At 37.9% G+C, this 24,549-nt stretch overlaps 1 protein-coding gene across 1 annotated transcript in view; it reads right to left on the bottom strand.

Moving 5' to 3' along the window:
• The window catches only part of kalrna (kalirin RhoGEF kinase a), a 180,075-nt gene that overhangs the window by 104,925 nt on the left and 50,601 nt on the right, over nucleotides 1–24,549 (bottom strand). The gene's annotated exons all lie outside the window — the stretch shown is intronic.

The following is a 24,549-nucleotide window of genomic DNA, read 5'->3' as shown; positions in this document are numbered from 1 at the left end:
ACACCATGCACATCTGTGAGACAACAACTCTGCCCCAACACTGCAACACCTGGTAATATTTATACTGTATATTTAGCTATTAGTCTATGTAAACACTTGGAAATTGGCTCCAGAGTGGCGCAACAGAAAAATGTTCGCTCTGTCATGATTAGATTGCCAGTTCAAATCTCAATACACAGCCATCCGTGGCCAGGAGCCAAGGGAGCAATATTGGCCATGCTCTCTGGGTGGGAGGGGTGGCATACTCTCTCACCCCTGTGACACTAGCCAGTCATGGGCATCTTTAAGTATAAGTATGTGGAAGAGGGCAAATAGCTATCCTTCAGCCTCCTAGAGGGTACGTAGCTATTGTATGATAGGGGAGAGTTTTTGGGTGAGAATTAACAGGTGACCAAATTGGAACAAAAAATCTCTTGGACATGTTTATGAAGAGTACACAAAGTTAAATAATGGTTTAGGCAACCTTTAACTATTTCCCCTGTCCTAACAACTCTAGTCCAAGTAGAAGAAGGTTGGTGTTAGATTACATCAGTAATCAATATTGCTGATGTGTATGGACAGTCATAAAATAGGCAGCCAATTCCATGTACTAATTTTTAATGATTCTGAAAAATTATCACGTATTTTTGGGGATTGCAGAAAAGATTTTCGGTGATCAAGCTTGCTCTTTCATACTATAATATCTGTATGGCTTCACTGTAGTGTACGGCGTTTGATTACTCTGAGTTGAACTGAGGTCAACTACAGTAGATGATCACGTCTGGAGATCTATTTTATATAATATCTGCTGTTCAGGATGTTTATTTCCTCAGGATTGGGATGTAAGCTGTAGAAAGAGTTATGCTTTGACAGCACTTTATACTTTGTTGACAGAGCTAGTCTTGATAGTAAAAAAATAATAATAAAATACAGAGACACACACACATGATGACTTTTCTGTGTTCTTCAGTAAGAGAAAGAGAATGCGCAGCAGGCAAATGGAGTGCTTGCTGTCTGTTTTAGGACCCATTTCCTCACAGTAAAACCCAATCCACTGCAGGATGAGTCTAACATTAATATAGCCCTAGAGAGTGCAGTAAATCTTTCTCTTTCTCCTTACCTCTTGGGCTTCCTTTTCCTCTCTTCTCTCATATCACTTTCATCTTTTCAACAACTATTTTTTCATCTTTCTGTGGCTTTCACTAACTGTCTTGTTATCTTGCTTGATCACTCATGCCACCCAAATGTCTCTCATCTCTCTACCTTCCTGAACCATGCTGCTTTGGAGACAAACCGCAATGCCTAAACGGTCCCAACAATCTCTCAAAGACAGACAAAAAGACAGAGATACACACACACACATATAGAAATACTAGACATAGAGAGAAAAAGACACATCATCAGCACTCTTCAGAATTTAGCCATTCAAAACACCCTTCACTTAATGGCTCTCTAAAGACACTTCTTTAGTGTCTGAGAATACTTCTCCTTTCAGAGAGGTGAAGACATGTAGCTGGCTCCCAACTCTGTATTAAAGAGCAGACACGACGAATCAGACTGCTAATGAACAACTCCTTCAAAGACATGAAATGCAACATGTTTCTGGGAGGAAATAAAGTAGATGTCAAGTGCAAAATGTTTAATTCACCACTTGCAGGAAGTGATTATGCGGTACATTTACAGAAGCAACGGGCAATAACACTAATCTGTAGATGATTAGACAGGGCTGTTATATGTACATAAACAGAAAATAAGAGTCACTAACAAGGCTGTGTGTTGGTTAAAAAAGGAGTGAGTTATCAGCTAAGCCAATCTATACTGTGTGTAATTAAAAAGTTTTTTTTTTAAAAAGCAGGTCCAGTTACAATAAGTATTAATAAAAGAAATAACAAACAAGAGCAGATAGCATGTGACTTGATCATGGACAGAGAACCAGAGAAAATGTTATAATATGACAAAAAGGGTATAAGAGAGCCAAAACAGAGATTCACAAGGCATAAAATAAAAAAAAGATGCTACTGAGACAAAGAAAAACAGGGTGAGGGATAAAGAGATGAGATATATAGAAAGAGAGAGAAAGAGACAGAGAGAGAGAGAGAGAGAGAGAGAGAGAGAGAGAGAGAGAGAGAGAGAGAGAGAGAGAGAGAGAGAGCGAGAGAGAGGTTACAGCATTCCCAGATCAATCTCCTCCAGTCTGTATGAGGCCCTCAGAGTGTGTTTATTCAACACTCCTCCAGTCCTCTTCTCTCAAACCTGTCTGTGATCCTGGTTAAAAGCTCTCTTCATTTTAAGCTGCTCCTCTAGACAATAACTTATAGCCTTGAGTCACACTCTATCACTGATCACTAGTGTATATTTCATCTATAAACATGCATCTTTTTTATGATCTTTATGAGTTATTCTATGAATCACTACATTTTCTGTTTTATACAGAAATGACAGATGAAGACACAGACGAGAGCACAGGGTGCAGACAGGAGATCTGTTCCATCAAAGTCAGTAGAAAGGAAGTGAAGAAGCCATGTGTGTTTGGTTTTTTTCTAAGTAAAATTACAGGACCTCGCTTCAGTTTGTGCCATATGTATCGGCGACAAATCGCAACGAAATAACTGTCTTGAACGCTAAAGGCAACAAAACCCTAAAATATATGTGCCGTTAGTAAATGACAAAGCCAAATGATGCATTAATCCAAGCTAAAAGGAAGTTCGAGTCTTTTTTCCAATAGCTCGGAGAAAGTGCCCCAATATATCATCAATGCTATTGGATAACAAGACTGGCTTAATGGCTTTCCGGTTTCTTGACTTTCGCTGAACAGACTATTTATCTGTTTTTATGAGAACACAGAGTGTACATTCATGCATTATTGTTCTAGTGTTTCATAAAGTGAAATTCAAAAGTAATTAACTTCATCAGAATAGTCTGTTTCAGATAAATGAATGGTTTTAGAAATCTGAGGAAGTCACAAAAAGTCATTTAAATGTAGAAGATCTCAGTAAGAGTGGGAATGTTCAGTCAATAGGACTGCAAGGAAATGAAAGTAAACAGTTGCATGAATTTGATTTGATGTATTCGATACATAATTAATGCTTATAATTTATTCTGCAACCAAGAGTTTGATTCTGAACTTTATCAATTCTCTTCCTATGTTGAAAGCTAGGAGTGTGAAAGAACTGCTGGGAGATTGTTGATAATAAGGTTGCACATGCCATGCCGTACAGGCCTGCCTGATTCATTCGGATGCTCTGCTTCTGCTTGGACCTGTTTGTATTTGTATCACCCTCTGCTGCTGTGTATGGTCCCACATGTATACCCTAAGGATTTGCACCTCCCAAAAATATTTTATTCTCAAGGCTCAGTCATGTTTCAGTGGATAATCTCACTTCGATACTGTAGACATAAGAACAGCTGCTGTAATCATAAAGACTTTAAATGCTCGTCCCAGGGCTCTTAGTCACAATATTCTCACCCAGAACATACTTTCTAAACAATTAGTACTGCTTGATTTTATAGTATATGGTTGTAGAAGAGTAATGATTTAAAGTAGCACTATCCGGTGTCACCCAAAAGTGGATGGATTAGGTTTTTAATCTGCTTCCTCTCAAAGCTTTTGTTCCTCATGGTGTCTCAGGGAGTTTTCCTTGGCACTGTCGCTTCTTTGCTCATTATCTGTAAAGCTGTTCAGTGACAATATCTATTGTTAAAATCACTATACACGTTGTTTTTTTTTAAACAACTTGACTAGGTTGGTAGGTTTTAAGTCAAGAAGTGTCTTGTGTACATGTTTTTCAAGTCACAGAATGAATGGGGAAAAAAAGTGTTTTATAAGGAATTATGTTCACACATGTGCATGACACACAAATACAAGCAATGAATACAGTAGTACTCTGCAGCAGCTTGTGTGTTGTGTACTGTAACACTAATCTCCCATTAGCACTGGCACACTGCGAGTTGTGAAGAAATACATGTTTGCATTTGCAAATGAGAAATTATTCCTTTAACAAAGTCATACTATGCAAATGATACCTTAATGAGTTGGTTCCAGCTAATGAGAAAACCAACAAATGAGAGCAAATGTCCCAGTGCAGTGTAAGCTGAGAAAACAGGCAGGGTCTTATCTCTCAGCGACACCGAGTCACACACATATGCACACACGCGCACATACACTGACAGAAGAGGCAGGACTACAAAACTACCCTGGCTCCTTTTCTGTTGTCAAGGGGACAGTTACCCTTAGCAACACATCTACAAAAGAAATGAGGTCAAGCCCCTCACAACTGACATAAACCACTCAGATATGCTCTGATTTCACTCAGAAAATTTCAATCTATTATTATTATTTAATATTGAAAATACGGGGAAATTATTATTTTAGCGGATCACCATTGCCCTGTTTTCCTTGATGCAGGGCAGAAAGATAGAAATAGCTCTGATGCATTGTATAGCACTGACAGACAAAAAAGGTTGGTGTGCTGTCTATGTTTGGGGTAGGGTGAGGGGGTGCCATTTTATCTAATCCACAACCCAGACTGTCTGGGTTTGCAAGGCAGAAGAAATCCTCTTAACCACATCTCCATCAGGCCCCAATAAATCAAGACCCTGCATTCATTCATCCCCCCGTACAGAATAAAGGGACTGGAGCAACATGGCCCAGTGCCCACATCCTAATGGGCCTGTATGTTGAGTCAACGATAACATGTGTTACTTACTGCTTTTTGATGCACTGCATCACATGCACATTAATCTATAGGACGTGGTGTGTCTATTCTATCAGCTAGGATTCATTCCAGGATTCATGTGTGCTTGAATTTTCCAATAATTCTTCAACTTTGGGTGATGTTTCACTTTAAAAAAGGTTCATTTACATGCATTTACAGTCTTCAGGAATTTTTATGCCTCATTTGAGAAGATAGTATTTCACATTTTTTTGCTCTCAATACACCCAAGCCTGAAAAAAAAATCTACTGGAAATATTTCTCAGAATAAAAAAAACACATACTACCCATTATCTATTCTCTGAATGCAATAACTGGGCCTATCATTGCCTTCTCATTGTGGATCTTGAGTAATTACTTAAAAAGCACGGATCACTGCAGGACCCCTTATGCATTACATCTGTTAGTGTTAATGCATTTTAATTATGAGCGTCTAATCACTCATCTGCACCTGCTGACCTCATATATAATGAGGTTTACCACTGGCTGTTATTGGAGAGATGCCAGGGTTCCTTTTAAGAGACTCTCAGTCTGCCACTCCATCAGCTACGGATCACAAAGCGCAAGACAAGATCATTTTTAGCTAACCTTTGGGCATGAGCAATATAAAAAAAAATTTCAAAGAATTATGAAAAACTCAGTACAGTACAGATAGTGTTTAAAGACCAAATTCTTTAAAAATGAAAGCACCAATGCTATGTATTCTACAAGTCATCTGTGTAAAGGAGCTAGGAATGATGGGAAGTGCTGACAAAAATGAGACACTGTCTTGATGTCGGTGACAAGGAGATTAGTTTTTGCTCATTTTCATGAAGTAGGCAAATAATTCTAGAGATGACACTATCTTTGTTCTCTAGTCCCTAGTTTAGGAATGACAAAGGGGGAAAGGGAAGCTATTCTTGATGGCACAGTGGCAGGTAGATGAAACAGCAGCTGGTCTGAAAGCTGAGAGGGAAATGTATGCAAATGAAAGGCTATAATGAATTACAGGCATAAAATAGAAATAAAGCAGGGATTTTCCTCAGACACAAATGCAAACTGCAGAATGTTTGGCACCACATAACGTAGACAGAGAGACAGAAACAGTGAGACGAAAAAATGATTTCCAATAATCATCTCCACTGCAATCCCCTGTTGTTATACAATCACCACGTTCACCATTCACTAAAAAAATTCTCAATTTCTTCTAGTATACAATCACAGTATCTATTCAACTGCATTCTCTTTTTCTATACACTACGCTGTGTACTCACACTGTAAAAAAAAAAAATGACTGCAGATTTTACAGTAATTTACTGCCAATAAAGTACTATAAAAAAATTTACATTTACATATCAACAACTCTAAACATATTCCCAGTCAAGTGCTGCAAAATCTTGAAATAATAACATATAATCCAGGACATTTTTAGTCATTTGGATGATAGTTTTTAAGATTACACTTAATGCAGGATATAACTGAGCTGATAGTTAAGGGTCAAGCTCAAGGGCCCAACCATAACAATGTGGCACTGGGATTTGAACACACACCCTTCTGTTGTGAAACACAAAGCCTTAACCACTGAGCCACCACACCTCAAAAAGCCTCAGCCAAAATAGCAAATGTACTGGATATTGTGTTATTTTATACTATGTAAAATATTACCGTACTTTACTGTAAATATGTTTACAGTTACTGTGATACCTGTTGAATAATCTGCGGAATACCATTTTCCTAATACTGTACCTAATAAAACACAGCTTAAGAGAAAGTGCACTACAGACAAGAGAGTCAGACAGAGGAGGGGCAAATGAGACTAGAAATCAATTTGCCACCAAGAGGGCTGATATTTCCCTCAGCTACCATATCCTACCAAAGCACAACACAATCACTACACTGGACTATTAAAATGCAGTACACAAGAACCTTACACAGCGTAATCAAGGCAGGGCCATACACATTTCAGCTAGAATCAGCTACACTGAAGTCTTCATTCCCACATCTCATTATCCTGACTCGTTTCTAGGTGTTTCATTGAGAAATATCATAAAAGCCGTAAAGAGCTTACTGAGAACAAAAGGGAGGAAGATCTACTGTACAGCTAGTGCAGCCAGAAATGCCTGTTCTACTAACCTCTAAACAAGCTAAATATGAATCTGGATATATTCCTGCATATACTCCTTCACAGCAAATTGCGAACTAAAGATAATCTTCTCCACCCCATCTGCGATTTTCTGCAAACTGTTTAATTTCTATTTTATTTACTTCAGAATTTGCTGTGAATTATTAAATCCTGGAACACATCCATACTCGTATTTAGCTTGTTCAGAGGGTAAACGAATTGAAATTGCTAGCACACTTCCTAACAATCTGCATCATCTTTGTTATATTTGGCAGAGGGGTGGATCTACCACAGCTGCCACCCTGTCCAATATTCAAGGTCCATGGACTTTCTGGTCTAACTACCACTCCACTTCTGTAGTCCCTACAATTTAACAGAAAATTGAACTAAGCACTTTCTGGCTATGCTGTCAAAAATCAATTATTCATGACTGGGCTATTCATTTCTATTCATTACAATAAATTATTATTATTATTATTATTATTATTATTATTATTGTTATTATTATTATTATTGTTATTATTATTATTATTATTATTATTATTATCTAGCTATCACTAGAGGTGAGTTAGGAAAAGATACTAGTCTTTTCTCTGTGCAGCCACAGTTGAGCCTGAAAGAAATGAACAATTAATGTATTCTTGAATGAATTTACAGCATGGTAATAGCACAGAAATACATATTGTCCTTTTTCTCTTAAAAACAGAGTATAGCCCTAAGCACAAAACATACAAATGTGACAAAACTATGACTACAATATAAGATGGAAAATTCATAAATCTACAGTGTGCATGAACACACCACCACCACCATCACCACCACCTTCCTGTCCCTCCCAGACCTCTAGACTGGAGCTAATCAGTGGAATCTGATAAGAATGTAAATCATAACACAACATAGTGATTATAGTGATTATAATAATAATGTAATACAGTTTCACACTGCTCTTTCCAGAAATTGTTTTATTTTAAAACTGTAAAATGTATTTCACTTCACTTCAGGCAGTGTTTAATGTCGGTGTATAAATATTTGATCATTAAAGCAAGCATGTTCATTTTTCTACATTAACGGCTTTAGTAGCGGCTTAAAAAAAAAAAGTAAGATATATCGATAGTATTTTGATACCAAAACAAATGAATATTTGAGTATGAATACGGTCTGGAAAAAAAAATTGATAAGGTCTGGCCAGTAAACTGTAGTTAGGTCATTTACGCCCTTAACAGCTTTCAATGAAAACTTTTCCACAATATCAATGATGTGAACTTCTTGCAATAACACAACTGGTATGTTAACTGGTATGTTATTATTTTCACACTGTTGGCACCCATAAAAGAAGTAGTGCTCTCCCACCTCATAAATCCTGAGTTCACGTCTACTGCCTCCATGTGTAAAATTATAGATCTTTTTTATATGCTTTTTATGGCACATAACTCACTGACCTCTACGTACTGTAGTATGATCAGCAGGAACATAGTTCTGCACCTGTGAGCTTGCTAAGGGTATAATTTCTCTTCCATGAGACATGCATTACAACTGATATACATCAGAGGGCACTTGCCAGCTCTCCTGATAACACTGTGAACAATGCACAGGTTGTACAAGATTCAAGTGTAGTATTACCCTTTATTTTCTCTCTGAATACTGCACCATTCACAAACACTCGAGTAGCTACACTATTTACTTTTCAAGGATTTTGTGATTGTGAAGTCTGACAGTCATAGTGTATAAAGCATAAAATCTTTAGTGGTGAGATTACAGTAAAACCGCACAGATTACAGAAATTAAACAACAGCTCAAGCTAAACAAACACAGCAATGTGAACAGCTAGAAATAATACACAGTAGTTTAATCTACTCTAATCTACTCTTAATCTTTAAAGTGCATACTGAATAATTAATGAGAGTAACTGCTCATAATTTATTGCACGTATTACCCAAATTGACATACAGGTCTTTTGTAATAGAAAATACACACATAAATCTTGAAGCTCCCTTAGGTTTTCCTGGAAAGAAAACACAAATGGCATATCCTACAAAACAAAATCAGCCAGGGGACCATTAAAATACAGCCGAAGCCTTTCTAAAATCTGTCAGAAACTCAGACATAGTTGTTATCAGCTTGGATAACGCATTCATGCCATTCTCTCATCGAACTATAGGTGTAATTCCAGCAGGAATTCAAGATATTACTGTCTACACAAAATAAAATGTCACATTTACAGGAAGATCCACAAATGCAGAGACAAAGAAAGGCGAGAAAAGATAAATAAAAAAAGCTAATCTTGAAGTACTATGGAAATTCCTTAATTCCACATGGACATTCTCGCTGTGGTTGCTAGAACTACTATGGCCTTAGGACTGCAATTACCACATGCAGTTTTGCACTCAAGTCTCCTTTTGTGAACAGTGGACTAGTTAAACAAAACAGATTTCATATAAAAACCATAATGAACTTCCCTTTACTTTCACACTATCCGTTGTTACCCAGATGAGGACGGGTTCCCTTCTGAGTCTGGTTCCTCTCAAGGTTTCTTCTTCATATCATCTTAGGGAGTTTTTCCTCACCACCGTCACCACCGGCTTGCTCAACAGGGATACATTCACTCACTTAAAATCTGCATCCTTTGTTTATATGTTTCTGTAAAGCTGCTTTGAGACAACGTCCATTGTTAAATGCGATATACAAATAATATTGAATTGAATTGAATTGAATCTTCTCTCCACAAATACCTGTGTTTTGATTGGAGCTGTAGGGGTCAGACAGCATGCCACTCTCATCGCTATATAATCTGAAGCTGAAGCGTGTAGCTCCGCTACACAGTTCACGCTCTGTGCACAAACCCAGTTGTTATCTACAATTCTTTCATTGACAATTCATTAGAAATGACCAATGGAATAGCATATGCACATGATAGGGTGGGGTGGGTGACACTGAGTGAGTGTGTGTGTGTGTGTGTGAGCGCACACATGAGTATAGACAAGTTTTAACCATGGTAAGCGGCATAGTTTATGGTGCAATTTTAAAGAAAAAAGTGACTGAATATCTGTCATGCTACTGCAACTGAAGTTTCACTCTCACATGAATTGCTATAAATCATTATACGTTTGCCCACTTGCTGGTATTACTGCTGAAACTGGTCATGTGTGGAATCAGAATAAACATAAATACACAAAATGACTCATAAATGTAATTATTTATAAATTAAAAATGTTATGCCATTACATCTATTTTCAGATTGTTGAATCTGCATTTATTCGCTGCTGCTTATATATCTGTATACTTGATTCTGGAAGGTGTGTGTTCAACCCATATGGTAAATGGTGCACTTATATAGCACTTTTATCCAAAGCTGGTTTACTGGTTCGCATTCACCCACACACACACCAGTGGTAGCAGAGCTGCCATACAAGGTGCTAACTTGCCATCAGCTTGGGGTTCAGTGTCTTGCCCAAGGAGACTTCAGCATGTGGAGTCATGTGGGCCGGGAATCGAACCGGCAACCCTACTATTAGTGGACAACCTGCTCTACCACCTGAGCTACAGGCGCCACATATAATGCACAGGTAGTTCCAGTCAGTTTCATCACTGTTCTAAATGAATGCACTGCCTACTGTATAAACATGTGTAACCATAGTAACATACTGTTGCAGTTGCACACAGTAATTAAACTCACAGCTTCATTATTAGTAAAGACGCGGCACAGACGCAGGTGATTCATATACACGCAATCTCTCTGTCTCTTTTTCCCTCTCTAGTAAGTATGTATTATAATTAATTCAAATAAATGTAATCTTATTGCACTAATTTATCTCTGTGTATGATGTATGATTAATGACCCATATATAATATAACGAATGGAAATTAACCATGGTATTACCGGGATAATCCACGGCCAGGTGTGCATTACACGATTTTAATGCCTCCACTTTGTACATTAAAATAGTGTAATGCACACCTAGCCATGGATTATCCCTTACTTGTACCACAGCACTGATGAGTTCTCGGTTCTAATTTTCTATAACAGCACAGCTCTGATGTTACATGATTCAGTCATTCTAATATATTATTATTCCTATAGTACACTGGGAATTTTTATGACACATGTTAACGTGTGTAATTGTTGAAAGGGGTTTTTTTCTACGACAAGCCATTTATTTTGCAGTTTTGTAAGGAGTCTCCAAAGTCTACACTATGTAACAGTCAGAGATAAAGCTGTACTTTTTCTGTACTCTTTCTGGCGTGGGAACGTCTTCAGTATGGACAGCTGTGTGGTTTCTCATTAACACTACAAGCTGCAGTTTTTTAGTCTTTTTAAGAGAAAGAAAAAAGAAAGGCTGGTGAGCTGCAATAATGTAACTGATAACAGGTATTCACTTGCTTCATGGATGTTGAACAACATTAACTGAAACTGTAAGCGTGCAATAAATATGACGTGTCATTCTTTAATAAATGAAAACGTTTCTGTTGGCTAACTGCTGTAGTAGAAAAGGAATAAAAGACTTAGGAACATGCTGTTAAAGGAAAATAATCAACTTGAGGGTAACATCATGCCCCGTTGTGTTTTATTACTTATATGTCTGTACTTGTATTTGTGTGTTCTCCCACGCTCTTATTCATAAATATATCTGAGGACATTAGCCTTTCAGGTGTAGCCTATTCAACCAGTCGTATCATGCCTATATTCAACTCTGTGAATAAAGGTCATCACATATATAGGCCCATTTCAGCACAGCTTGGCTTTTGTATGTTGCTGGGGTTTTGTATCATGCTCTGTCCATGTAATTGTTGTTGTCTACTTGTTTGTAGGATGTGTAGCATGTTTGCTTGGTAATTGCCATGTTTATATATCATTGTCTGTGTCATTGTCCTTGTAGCCTATTCTATTATTAAAGCTGTAGTCTGGTTGTGTTGTTCCCCTGTTGTTGTGTTGTTCCCTCTGTGGTCTGCTCATTTATAAAGCCTTCATAAAAATGGCATCTGGATAAAGTAAAAAAGCTGCACATTGATTTCTTGAACTGAAGCTCTGCATATTAAATATCTTCTAAACCCAAGTTGAATTAGAAATGCTTAAAATAGTACATAATAGCACAGTAATAGGATATTATGATAATAGTGATAGAATTTAACCTTTCAATTAACCTACTTAAACTGGCTTTAAAAGACATCAGCACACTCCTGACATAAACCAGTATATATACAGTAAGTGGCAGTACTTATTTTGTGGGGTTTAGAAGTGGTTTACACTGCTTGTCCTTAACTCTGAGCAAAACAGTCAGCACGCTGATTAACACAACAAACTGACAGATGTTTCAGATGTACACTAGCAAATACGCTTTTAAAAAATATGTGCATTTATGGAAGTGCATGGAATTGATTTAATTTAGTTAAAAGATTTGTCCACTTAAATGCATCTCTAAATCATGCCGTGGGCATTTATCTTTAATGAGATCATTTATTATGGTCGATTTGCACGTCTCTGTGTGTTTGCGCATCTATGACTACACGTGTGTGTGTGTGTCATTGAGTTACATAACATGGCAAATTATTAAATTGTGATCAATGATTAGAATGGAAGACCGGAATCACACACACGTGCACACATGCACACACACACACACACACATACACACACACACACACACACAGTTTTTTCTATCTCTGTGACCTTCCAATGGCCTAATGATTATTATAGCTAATGTTACAGTATGCCTACACCTAAATCTAATGCTAAATAGAATCATTCAGTAACTATTTTGGTTCTTTTAGTTGTTCAAATAATAGCTATAAAACACTATATTTGTAAAGACTGGGTGATTGTGAGGACATTTGTTACTATCCTATCATTGTAAGGACATATGGCCCTTTTCTATCCTCACAGTGGGCTAAATTCACACACACACACACATTATATTTTTTAATCTCTTTCGGCCATATTCAGTACTATTACCAGCAAATGCTTGGTATTAGGAGGGTGTTCTATACACTTTGCTGTCCAAAAAAAACCCTGGCATCCTCAGAGGCATAAATTACACACAGATCATTTGAATAAACAAATATTCTGCATATCACAATTTCATATATATATATATATATATATATATATATATATATATATATATATATATATATATATATATATATACTAAAGTGTGATATGCACCTGCATAAGACAATCACTCCATAAAGTGTGATAAGCACCTGCATAAGCCAATTCTGCATATCACCCTTTAATATATATATATATATATATATATATATATATATATATATATATATATATATATATATATATATATATATACATACATATATATAAATATACATATGTGTGTGTGTGTGTGTATATGTATGTGTGCTTATTTACAAGTTCAGATGCCAACTCTTTGTAGGGGCCTTTTGAGGTCAGTGAATTGATGTATTATATTGATGTATTATTGCAGCTATAGAATCCTGCATATAGCTATAACTCTTCTGCATCCAAAAGTTGTCTTTCTGTAAAAATGCATTTTATGTGCCTACTATACTATATTACTATATCATTATGAGAGTCAATTGGTTCTCAAATACACGCACCCATACACTCACACACACACACACACACACACACACACACACAGGGAATGTGTATGTAGGGACTGAATATAGGATACTCCATTATCAAGACAGAATGATGTCATATCTCAAAATTGAGCTTTGTTTAGAAATATTACCTCAGTCTCCTCATAGCATTAGTGTGTGTGGGTATGAATGTGTGTGAATGTGTGTGAATGTGTGTATGGGTGTTTATGTGCATGTGCCAAAACAAAGCCTATGGGCAGTGAGAACAGTAATGCAGCCGTGCAACTCTCTAGAGAGTTCTTAAAAATCTCTTCACAGCAGCACAATAACAGCACACACCAATACACCCCGTTTAACCTGTGTACTAACACACACAAACACACCAGCCCATGCCAAACACGCACAGTTCTCTCCAGCACACCGCCAGCGGCTAATTCCAATTTAATGCATAGTCAGGAAAAGAACATGCAGCTGGTGCTGTGCTTGATAATTCTGTTTTGAATTTCCTTTGATTTAGGGACTGTGGAGTTTGGCTGCTCCTGACTGAGCATGTGTTCTGAGATGAACCTAAAAACGGGTTTATAAATGAAGCATGAACAAATGCATGCATGAAGCATATTTCTGTATTCTGAGAGAAGAAGAGAGGGAATGAGAAAGAATGTGTGGGGTGAAGGGATCCATGAGATATCCATGTGTTTTCCATTAATCATTTGTGGATGCTCTCTGTCTTCATCACAGCATCTCCAGATGGATCATTTGTACCAGCTTTTGTTCACTTCCTTTTACTAAAGCCGTATTTCCATAGCAGATGAAAACCATCCACAATGTGTTGTATTACGCACGCCAGGTGCATTTCTGCATTAACATTGGTTTAATTGGTTATGTGAAGGTATAGTCAGTCCCCACCATAAGTTAGCTGTTCAGTGTTCCGTCACTGTGAAATATCTGTGAGTCATGTGAAAAAATAAGTACACCCCATGGAATAGTTTTTTTTGTTTGTTTGTTTTTTTTACACATTTGGACAAGCAAACATTTGATCCTCTTTGAAACAGTACCAATTAATAAAGTTGTTGCACTCTATCAAATGGCATAAAACTGACAAAAGACAGATCAGTAACATGGAAAGTAAGTATACCCCTACATTTATCAGACCTTCAAAACCATATGATTAGAATCAGGTGTTCAAGATTGGGTGCCAGTGATTAGAACCTGCTTATTGAATGCAGGTGGAACCTGTCGTACTTATACTCCTCTCATGTCTAGTGTCTGGTGTTCCCTTTGCTATTGAGGTGTACGGTGTTTTCATGCCAATACCTAAAGAGTTCTGTAAGGCCTTCAGAAAAAAAGTTGTGGATGCCTAGGAGTCTGGCAAGTTATTTAAAAAGATCTCCAAATGATTTGAAATACTTCATTCCACTGAAAGGAAAATCATCTATAAATGGCGCAGATTTCAAGTTACTGCCAATTTGTCCGATGCAAAAAAAAAATCTCCAAGAACCCCCAAAAATTCATCAGAGGATCTGCTCGTAAGTCTTCCAACTGTTGGTGTTAAAGTTCAAGCTTATACAATCAGAAGGAGATTGCACAAATTTGATCTGCATGGGAGGCGTGCCAGGAAAAAGCCTTTGCTGTCTAAAAAGAACATTAGAGCAGGACTACAGTTTGTCAATGAGCATATAGGCAAAGACCAGGCCATTTGGAATAATGTCCTCTGGACAGACGATCAAAGATAGAGTTGTTTGGCCACAGTAACAGCAGACATGGTTGGGCAAGACCAAAGACAGATTTTCAGGAGAAGCATGGTGGTGGAAATGTTATGGTTTTGGGTTGCTCTGCTGCCTTAGGGACCGGACAGCTTGCATTCATTGATTCAACTATGAAAACTTCCAGCAGGCCTGGTGGACAATTATGTACTTACTTTTTCCACAGAAGAATATCACATCTATTGATATTTCTGTTGAATAACTGATTGAAAAACCTGTTTTTCCTTGTGGTTTTGTGCAAGTATATCAACTTAATTCATAGGCACTGTTTTAAAGATGGTCAAAAAAGCCAACAATTTCCATGGGGTGTGCTTATTTTTTCACATGACTGTGTATATATATAAAAACTGTCAGACAGATTTAAAATAATGCTCTGACATAAGTATCAAAAGATTGAATAAGAAAACAGACTTAAGATGAAGGTCACTTTTGTGCATAATTGTATGTAGCAAACCTCAAAGGAGTAAATACATTTCCATGTAACTTCTGATGTGTGCAATTTCATATTAACCCAACTCTATATGCACTCAACTCAACTATGATTATGGCCATTTATTAGTATCTAATAAAATCAATTCACATTCTCTTTTACTCCCATACAAATTTCTTGTGAGATCGGTTTAGCTTAAGAGAGGGAAATTTATGAATTAGCAAGCTACATAACTGACAGGCAAGTAGAGACAACTCTTTGTCCTGATTGGTTATATGTTTTTAAATGTTTTTTCCCCTCCCAATACATTTCCTCAGTTCCTGGGGCAGCAACAGGAACCTTTATATCGCCTCCGAGTAGATATGATAGCTGCCAGAATATAAACTGCCAGAATACAAATTATTAAAACCTAAAATTCATTCAACCATTCAATGGATTTGGGTTAGGGACATGAGCTACTTTCTGCAGCTCATTTTTTATTACTCATCAGTGTACCAAAAGCAACATATCAAGATTACAAAAGCATATAAAACATGACGCTGAGGAGTCTAAACAGTTCTTGTAGTAAGAAATACTATGCAGGTGTTTTTCTTGACTTACAATGTATCATACTGAATACAGCCTGCAAACAATGTATAGATGGGCTGAGGAGTGCAGACACAGTCCCATACTTCATTCCCTGTGGTCTACTTAACAGAATCTGGTTCTTTCCACTAGAGAATGTAATTCAGGAACTACACACTCCAGAAAATGTGGATTTCAGAGCAGCTAGGGTCCCAGAGCTTCCATATAAGCCATCTGAGATTCTCCTTAGCAATAAAAAAAAAATTGCCAAGATAATCTTGAGTCACTACATATTAATTCACATTTATATCACACATTTTGTGGGTTTTAAAAAATGTTTGTTTACTCTTTCTCAAAAGAGACCAGCAGTAAAACTTAAAAAAGGACACACGTAATTGAATGAACCCCACAGGTCCTTCAGGCTCTCTGAGCTGGCTGCTGTGCGGCATGCTAACACACCAAATATGTATTTCAGCACTGGAGTAGTATGTCAGGAATTCCCCTGTGATCCAGCTAACATGCTAACAGGCCAGCGCTAGCATCTGAAATGCTAATCTGTCTCGGCACTAAATCAGAGTTGTGAGGTGATGGATGCCAGGCTGCGGGAAGCTGATACTCCCAATGGCAATCAGACGCATGGCGCAAGCCGGACACATTAACTAGAGACGCTGCCAAAGAACAATGGAGTTCCAGTCATCAGCTGAAGACCAGTCCATACTCACTTCACTCACGGATACACACAATAGATTATGACAAGCTGCTTCGGGGGCCTGTAACTCAAATGTCTTAAAAAATGCACACTGGCTCTTCTGAAATTTATGAATTCTGGAGTCTGCATTGGCTATGCAGGATTTCAGTCAGCAGGAAGAATGGAACCTTAAAATGCAAATGTCTCTGACAGTAACAGAGAAAAACAGCAGTGATCGTTGTAGGTTCACTCATTACTGGACCCGTGACAGCCGACTTACAGAATTCAGCATCATTACAGCTACAAGGCTTTTGAATGCATGGTTTAAAATATGAAACTGTTATGCTAATTTTCTGTCACTTAATACACAATATCCAAGGCTGGTTTTAAGGAACAACCATATGTTTCATTAACTACTGTATATACTGTAACTATTAACTTATTTATAGTTAAACACTACAAAACACTAGGGGTGTCAGAACACATGATGATTGTTTCCACGGCAACAAAGAAATCTGGCTGTACATTTGGGATTTGACAGTGCGACAAAAAAAAATATATTTTTTTTCTTTCCCCCCAAAACAATTCACGACCTTTCACCACCATTAAAACTGAATATTTATTCAATTAGCCAAACTCAGGGTTACCCGGTTTGGGAGATTTTTTTTTTTTCAAAAAGCAGAGACGTTAGATATAGTCGTCAAAAGACAAAAAAAGTTGGGAAGCGTGGGAAAAACCTAGAATTTAAATAGCCACCTGATTTGATAGATTATGTAACCACTTATCAAAAGCAACAACTGTGATCATTAACACTTTAAGGAAAACATATTTAGCAGAATATTACCTAATACATAATACAATGGTGGAAAAGAATTTGCAATGTCTGCAATGCTTTTATTTGTGTATGGGTGTAGTTTTTTTGCTGCCCTAAAATGAATCCTGCAGATCAAACCATTAGCCATAACATGAAAGACCAGTGCACCGTCCCTATGATCAAGCAAATGAGATGGGCCCAATCAAACTGATGGGGCACTATACTGTAGTGTTTTACGTTTTGGCCTGTATCTCATGAACTTTAACTTGTACCATGAAATACCCTGGCGTCTGCCAAACAGAAAAGCCTGAAGAATCATTCATCTTGACCAACTTCATTTCTGAGCTCTATTGCATAATATGAAAACCTTCTTTTGTGAACTAGTTCTAGGGTTTTTGCCATATCTTTGCAAAACTAGTTTTAAAATACTCAGCAGTAGTATACCGTACTCAGAGTACCATGGCAAACACGACTGTAGCTTATGTATCTTTAATAAAGCTAATTGTGTTCTTTCTTTGGCTTATTATAGCATAAATTTTATACAGTCATTTATTATTTTTGCGACACGTATTATGCGTCACACAGTGGCTTGCGATGGACTGGCACCCTGTCCAGGGTGTACCCTGCCCTGTGCCTGATATTCCCTGGGATAGGCTCCAGGTTCCCCGGCGACCCTGAAGAAGGAGTAAGTGGTAGAAGATGGATGGATGGATGGATGGATGGATATTACATGCAGCAGTAATACCCTGAAATACAGCACTGGTAGTTCCTAGTCAGAGGGAGTGATTTACCAATATAGTGATTTACCAATATATAAGGAAAAAGCACAAAGCTTCCCTCATTCCCACCTTTTCTCTCCCTGTTTTTCCTCTCTCTTTGTCTCTCCCTGTGCTGTAATAAGTCAAACCCCTGTCAGGGAAAGGAATAACCCACTGAGACACAGTCTTGAAGACAACATGACAAAAAACAGACATTCAGGCAAACATAGCAGCAGTCAGCCTACATCCAAAAACAAACAGTGCCTATTGGAGATCTGTCATTTTACTACAGGCTAAAAAACACTAGATAATTGTGAGCAGACGTGACAGCAATTGAAATAGATTTAAATAGATATTAGGTCAGGAATAAAACATAGTGGGGCATTCTGTTCTAGGAAAATAATCAGTGACAGTGAGATTTGATGCTGTTACCACAGGAAGTGTATCATTTTCCAAAAACATCTTGTCCCTAAGTGTTTTATTCCTCTACTACCACAGCAATTTGCCAACATTTACACTTTTTTTTATTTATTATTGAAAGACAAGTCATGTTTCATAATTGATTATACTGATAACCATTGCAGTTAATGTTGTGGAACATCCATGAAACATAATAGTTCCTGCTATAACTTTGATAAAGATTAAGTCATTTATTTTCTTTATATTTTTTAGGAGTATTTTGAGGAACGCTTTAGTCGAAAGTTTTTGTGAATTAAATCTCCAAATTTGGCGACCTGAATCAAGAGCCAGATTTATTAGCATAATTTCAGAGGGAACTATTTGTGGCCATGTGTTGCTGACATAACCATGTAAAACATGTGCTTTAGAGTCTGCCTGCCACAAAAACCACAAAACCTTTGGGAACTCATAAGAAATAGAAATTATTCTGTACTTATTTATTTTATTGCTGCTGTGTTGGAAAATTGGATAAAATTACATCACAAACAGCTTTGGTAACATTCCTTCATGCCTGTCTCAATCTAAAGAAGGATTTTACTGTTAGACTGTAACAACTGCAGTTAGGCTACATTTACACTGCTGGTCTTGGTGCCCAATTCCGATTTGTTGACTATATCCGACGACTCGCTTACATCTTCTTTTAAAAGTGACCCAAATCCGATATCTGCATTTACACTATACACCCGTGACACCACCTAAGGTAGACATTACCGGAAGCTTAAGCTGAAAATGAAAGCAATGGAAACAGACGATAATATAATACAAGCTTTTGCTTTCTGCACCATATTTAAATGTAAGCAAAACACCGGCCTCTTAAGGCAGAGAAAAAAGAAGAGAACCCTTGTTGAGAGTTGTGTTTCCGCGGTTGGTGTCCACCTGAGGTGATGTCATTCGCCACCGTCACTTTTTAAATGACGTGCGACTCGCATTGACAGGGGAATATCCGATCTGTCCGCTTACATGGCAGACACAAACGCATGTGCACGATTCATGTCAGGTTTATTTCATCATATGAATGAGGCCTGAAACGGATTTCACAATATCGGAATCCATGTGCTTTTTTCCTGCTTAGACGTTCATTGGTCATATCCGATCTGTGCCAAATGGGAGGAAAAAATTGGAATTGGGTCACTTGAACCATGTATTGTAAATGCAGCTTACATGCGGCTTTAGATATGTATATATTTTTGTTTTAAATACAAAATCAGTGCCCCCATAGGAATATGAAATATAAAAAGTGTCCCATTACATCTATTATAAGTTAGTTTTGAGTTTCTTATCTCAATACAGTGTGATGTGTTGAAATTATTGTTAATGGCAATTGGCCATTTTCCTCCAGGTTCTCTGGTTTCCTCCCATTGTCCAATAACATGCAACTATGTTAAACTGCAATAGGTATGAATGAGCGTGTGAGCATGGTGCCCTGCAATGGACTGGCTTCCCATCCTCCTTCTGAACCCTTTACAGCAGCAGCATGCTTCTCTTCTTTCTATGTCTGTGCATGTCTATCAGAGTGAGTAGCAGATCTAGTCTGCCGAGACCAAACCTATTTACTCTTCATTCCATGAAAAGTACAAACTTTACGCATGAAGTAAGCTAGTCTTAATATCAAATTATGTTTGTGCAGAACATCTCATACAGAGCATTCGAACTAAAGTTTGATACGTTGTTATGCAGCATATGCTTGTTGCAGAACGTTGATGTTCCTCGGATATACTCTAAGGTGCTGCAGATAAGCTCCGTGAGAAACGTTTTTTTTTCTGTGAGACTGGGTTGGATTTGCCATGCTGTGCCTTTAAACAGTCCCATCGGGATTTTGTGATTTTGCGATCGAAGAAACAAACGCAAAATCAAGGAAATGCCACAATATTCTTCAAAGCTTGCAATTCTTTCAAAACTACTTCAGATTTTCTGCAGATTTCTGCCAAGACCCATCATGTGACATCATCACAACCAACATTCGGTCAAAGCCCTCTTCAGTACACGTTCGTTGAACATGAGTACAGCTAAAAGGTCTCATGTAACAAACATCACTATGAAAGAGCATGCAAAACAATTTTGTGCAATTGCGATTTTGCCAATTCAAGTCGTTTTCCACAAAAAAAGGCAAAAAAATCACACACACACACAAAAAAAAGAAGCATCGCAAAATTTTGAAAAAAGTCGCAGCAACATCAAGCATTTTTGGCCACAGCAATCACAAAGAAACTCGGGTGAAATCCTGTACGGACTCATTATACTGTTACGCTGATAAAATATACTACAACATGGCAGAAATATGACTGTGTATGCATCGAGATGAAGCAAAACCATAAATAAATCATGTGCATGAGGTGAGAGGAGTTAAATTTTGAAGGATGTGTGTGTAAAAAAAAGGTGTGTGTGTGTGTATGGGAAGGGCAGTTCGATACTATCAAAGTAAAGACATTACAGATCAGTGGACAGCACATCAATTTCTCTCACTCTTTCTCTCCCTGCTGTCTCTACCTGTCTCTCCATCTCGCTCCAACCTCTCTGAAATGTGTGAGCCAGTTTCTGCTTCAGCCAACATAGCAGTGAATAAAAAAATTCTACTCTGTGTCTGTGTGTGCATGTGTATTTGCATGTGTGTGTGTGTATCCATGGTAAGGTGTGATGGATGGCTCTGGAGGGTGAAAAAGTCAGTAAGATAAATGAGAGTCCATACTGGAGCGTGCGGGAGAGATGTTAGGTAGTTGTCTCCGTTAGCTTCACACAATCATCTATAGAAGGGCAACAAAGGTTACAGATTGTGTCTGTGTAGGTGTTTAAATCAACGTCATTCACACATGCGCTAAAAATTCTTTTTTCTCTTCTGCAGTCCTGCACGACTAGAATGAATTTCGAAACAGCATGGTCTGACTCTGTTAACCATTCTCGTTTCCCCACGTCCAGTTTTGATTCTCTATGGAAATCAATATTAACAAGGCAAGTGAGAATTTGTCAGAATTGTGTATTACAATTATTATTTAGATATGAAATATTACGGCCTTTTTTTTGTAGATGATAATCCTGTCTAAGCCTGTATAAGCCTGCCTTGTATCAAAATCTGCTCGTGGTTTTGACAGGACAGGTGCTGCATTTACTAAACTGGGATTTTGTTACTTTATTGAAGTGAATCCAAGAAATTTTAACAAGCACACAATACAGATGTGCGATGAAGCACTTCAGCATGTGATAACTTTGAGTCTCACGTCATCAGCTGGCTTCTTTAGGAGAGCTCACAATATTTCAGCTACAGTGCTGATCATCAGTCCCCCATGATGATTCAATGACTCTGAGATCAGGTTTTGGCCTGAGCGCTGGATTCTGGCACAATAGCGATTGCTTTTATGTAACAGTCACTGCTCACCATCTGTTCAGGCCACGTGCCAGATCACTGGGGCTTTACTGATCTGAGACCAGTAATACTGACGAACGAGCTCTACTAATTTCTAGCAAAACAGTAATGGAGAGAAGTGGCAGCTGGTATGAGTTGTGTGGGAGTGAATGAATAAGCGCTATTGCTAAAAGGCCCTGTCTATGAGAATACAAATGTTTTTTATCTGCATTAAACAGATAATAAGCCGATAATAATACAAAAATAATGTTGTAAACAAATTCAATTACAGATGTGCACTATTTGCTGTTTTTTAGAATGCTTGCCTGAAAGGTTTACAGGATATCTGGTTGAGACTAGCTTTTATTGGACTGGGATCCAATAAAAAAAAAAGAAAAGTTGTGCAAAAGTGGAAAGCTTTACTTTCATGTGGATGAGAGTGATCACTTGGATAGGACAAAGAATGATCGCATTTTTTAACATGGATTTACAGAGTTCGTTCATTCATTCTTAGCAACTGCCTGGTCAGAGTAATGGGAGTTTAAATTAGGCTACTACTTTGTTGAGAAAAGCACCAATAGTAACTGCCCAATCTGGTTTAACGATAAACAGGCCACACCCACTTTGGGTTCAGTGTGGCAAACTTTTGTATATACTTCTATATCCAGTAGAAATGATCTGATAGAGTTTACCCATGAGTCAAACAGCTTTGGGCAGTAGATGAGGCATTTGACAATATCCAAAGAAGATACATGGGAATGGATGCCAATAATCTCATCACAGTCAAAAACTCACTTGGATCCATCTGTGCTGACAAAGAGCTGTAAAAAACAGTATGTTGGACAAGCTATGAAAGCGCAGAGTGGTGCATGAGCAATCACGCAGAGGGAGAAAAGATCACTGATACCTTGACAGGTCGGCTTTGACTACAGTAGCCTGCATACACCGTCCCATCTTTGAACTGTGAAGCTGTTTTCATAATTACAGCAGTTAGCTGGCAGCTAAGGGCTCTTTTTACAGCCTCTCTGTGTTCATGAACATGTGTGATCTCTCCTCCATATGCACACGGCACCCTCGGGATAAACCTGGGAGGCCAAAAGCGCAAGACGACAGGTGCTGCTCTCGCTCGGAAAGGAAGGAAACAACCACCGGATTTGAACAGCTTGCACTGGGAATTCTCAGCTGTTATACACACATGTGGATAAAGTACTACACATACATGTTCAGAATATGTCATGGTCAGTTATGACAAGAGACATGATTAGGTAAGTGCAAAAGGCATTTAATTAGAATGATTTGCTTTACCAAGACACTCCTGCACTATTTTACCTCCTGCTGGGAGATTGGTTGAGTCTCTGGAGAAAAGGCTCAGCTTCTGTACCTAACAGCAGGACACTGGGCACATCTGTGAAATAAATTTTTGCCCCATCCACAAGATGCTTGTTGGGAAACAGAGTGGTTTTTAAATGTGTTTTGCTTCATAGTGGAGTCACCCACTGGTGAAAGATTCCAGTCCCAGTAGAGCAGAGCACACACAAACACAGGTGAATCAAGTAACTACAGCACTCCAGGAAAGTGACCAGTACAATCATATTTATACTGATGAGTTGTTTGCAAATGAGTTGACTCCTTGAGCCGGCTCTTTCAGATTAAAGTTGGGTGCTCACAAGCGTACTGCATTTTCATTCACTCATTTGTGTTCATTCATTCATTCATTCATTTATTTAGTAAACAATACGACAAGATTCTATGATGCTCTTACAGAAAATTCTGTAAGAATCTGTAATGATTCTTGAGTAATCACAGTGTAACCGTGATCTAAATATACATCTAGTGCAAGGGTGTCCAATTTTATCCGGAAAGGGTCAGTGTGGGTGCAGGTTTTCATTCCAAGACCGGCCCTTTGCGAATATGAATGGACACCCCTGATATAGTGGATCTAAGATAGTTGGCACAGCATAACAACATAAACTCAGTTTTTGTGAGAATGGTAAGACAGATGTTTGGCTCTCATCTGTGTAGGATTGTGGCAGTAGGAATATCAGAATAAATGGACAGGAATTTTCTACAAATTCTACTTTAATGAAAGTTAAGTGCAGACACAACTGACACAACATCAATGCAGTAATGCGTAATGTATTGCCAATGCAAATACTGCTGGCTTTATACTTAGTTCACTAAGCAATTTAAGTGTTAGATAGGCAAAGACTAGCAATTTGGGAATCAAAAGAGGCCTCTTATTGATGAGCTGAACTACTGACTTAGTGAAAAGAGCCAGACTTCCATCATCGCTAATAAATTTCTTCATGGGTGTGAAGATACAGTTAGAAATAGCAGGTGAAAATCCTACAAGGTTTATCAATTCTGATAAAGTAATTATATATAT

The sequence above is a fragment of the Ictalurus punctatus genome, chromosome 6, assembly GCF_001660625.3.
Source record: "Ictalurus punctatus breed USDA103 chromosome 6, Coco_2.0, whole genome shotgun sequence".
Classification (NCBI taxonomy): domain Eukaryota; kingdom Metazoa; phylum Chordata; class Actinopteri; order Siluriformes; family Ictaluridae; genus Ictalurus; species Ictalurus punctatus.
Note: the sequence above shows the minus strand (reverse complement) of the source record. Positions and strands in the feature narration are given on the sequence as shown.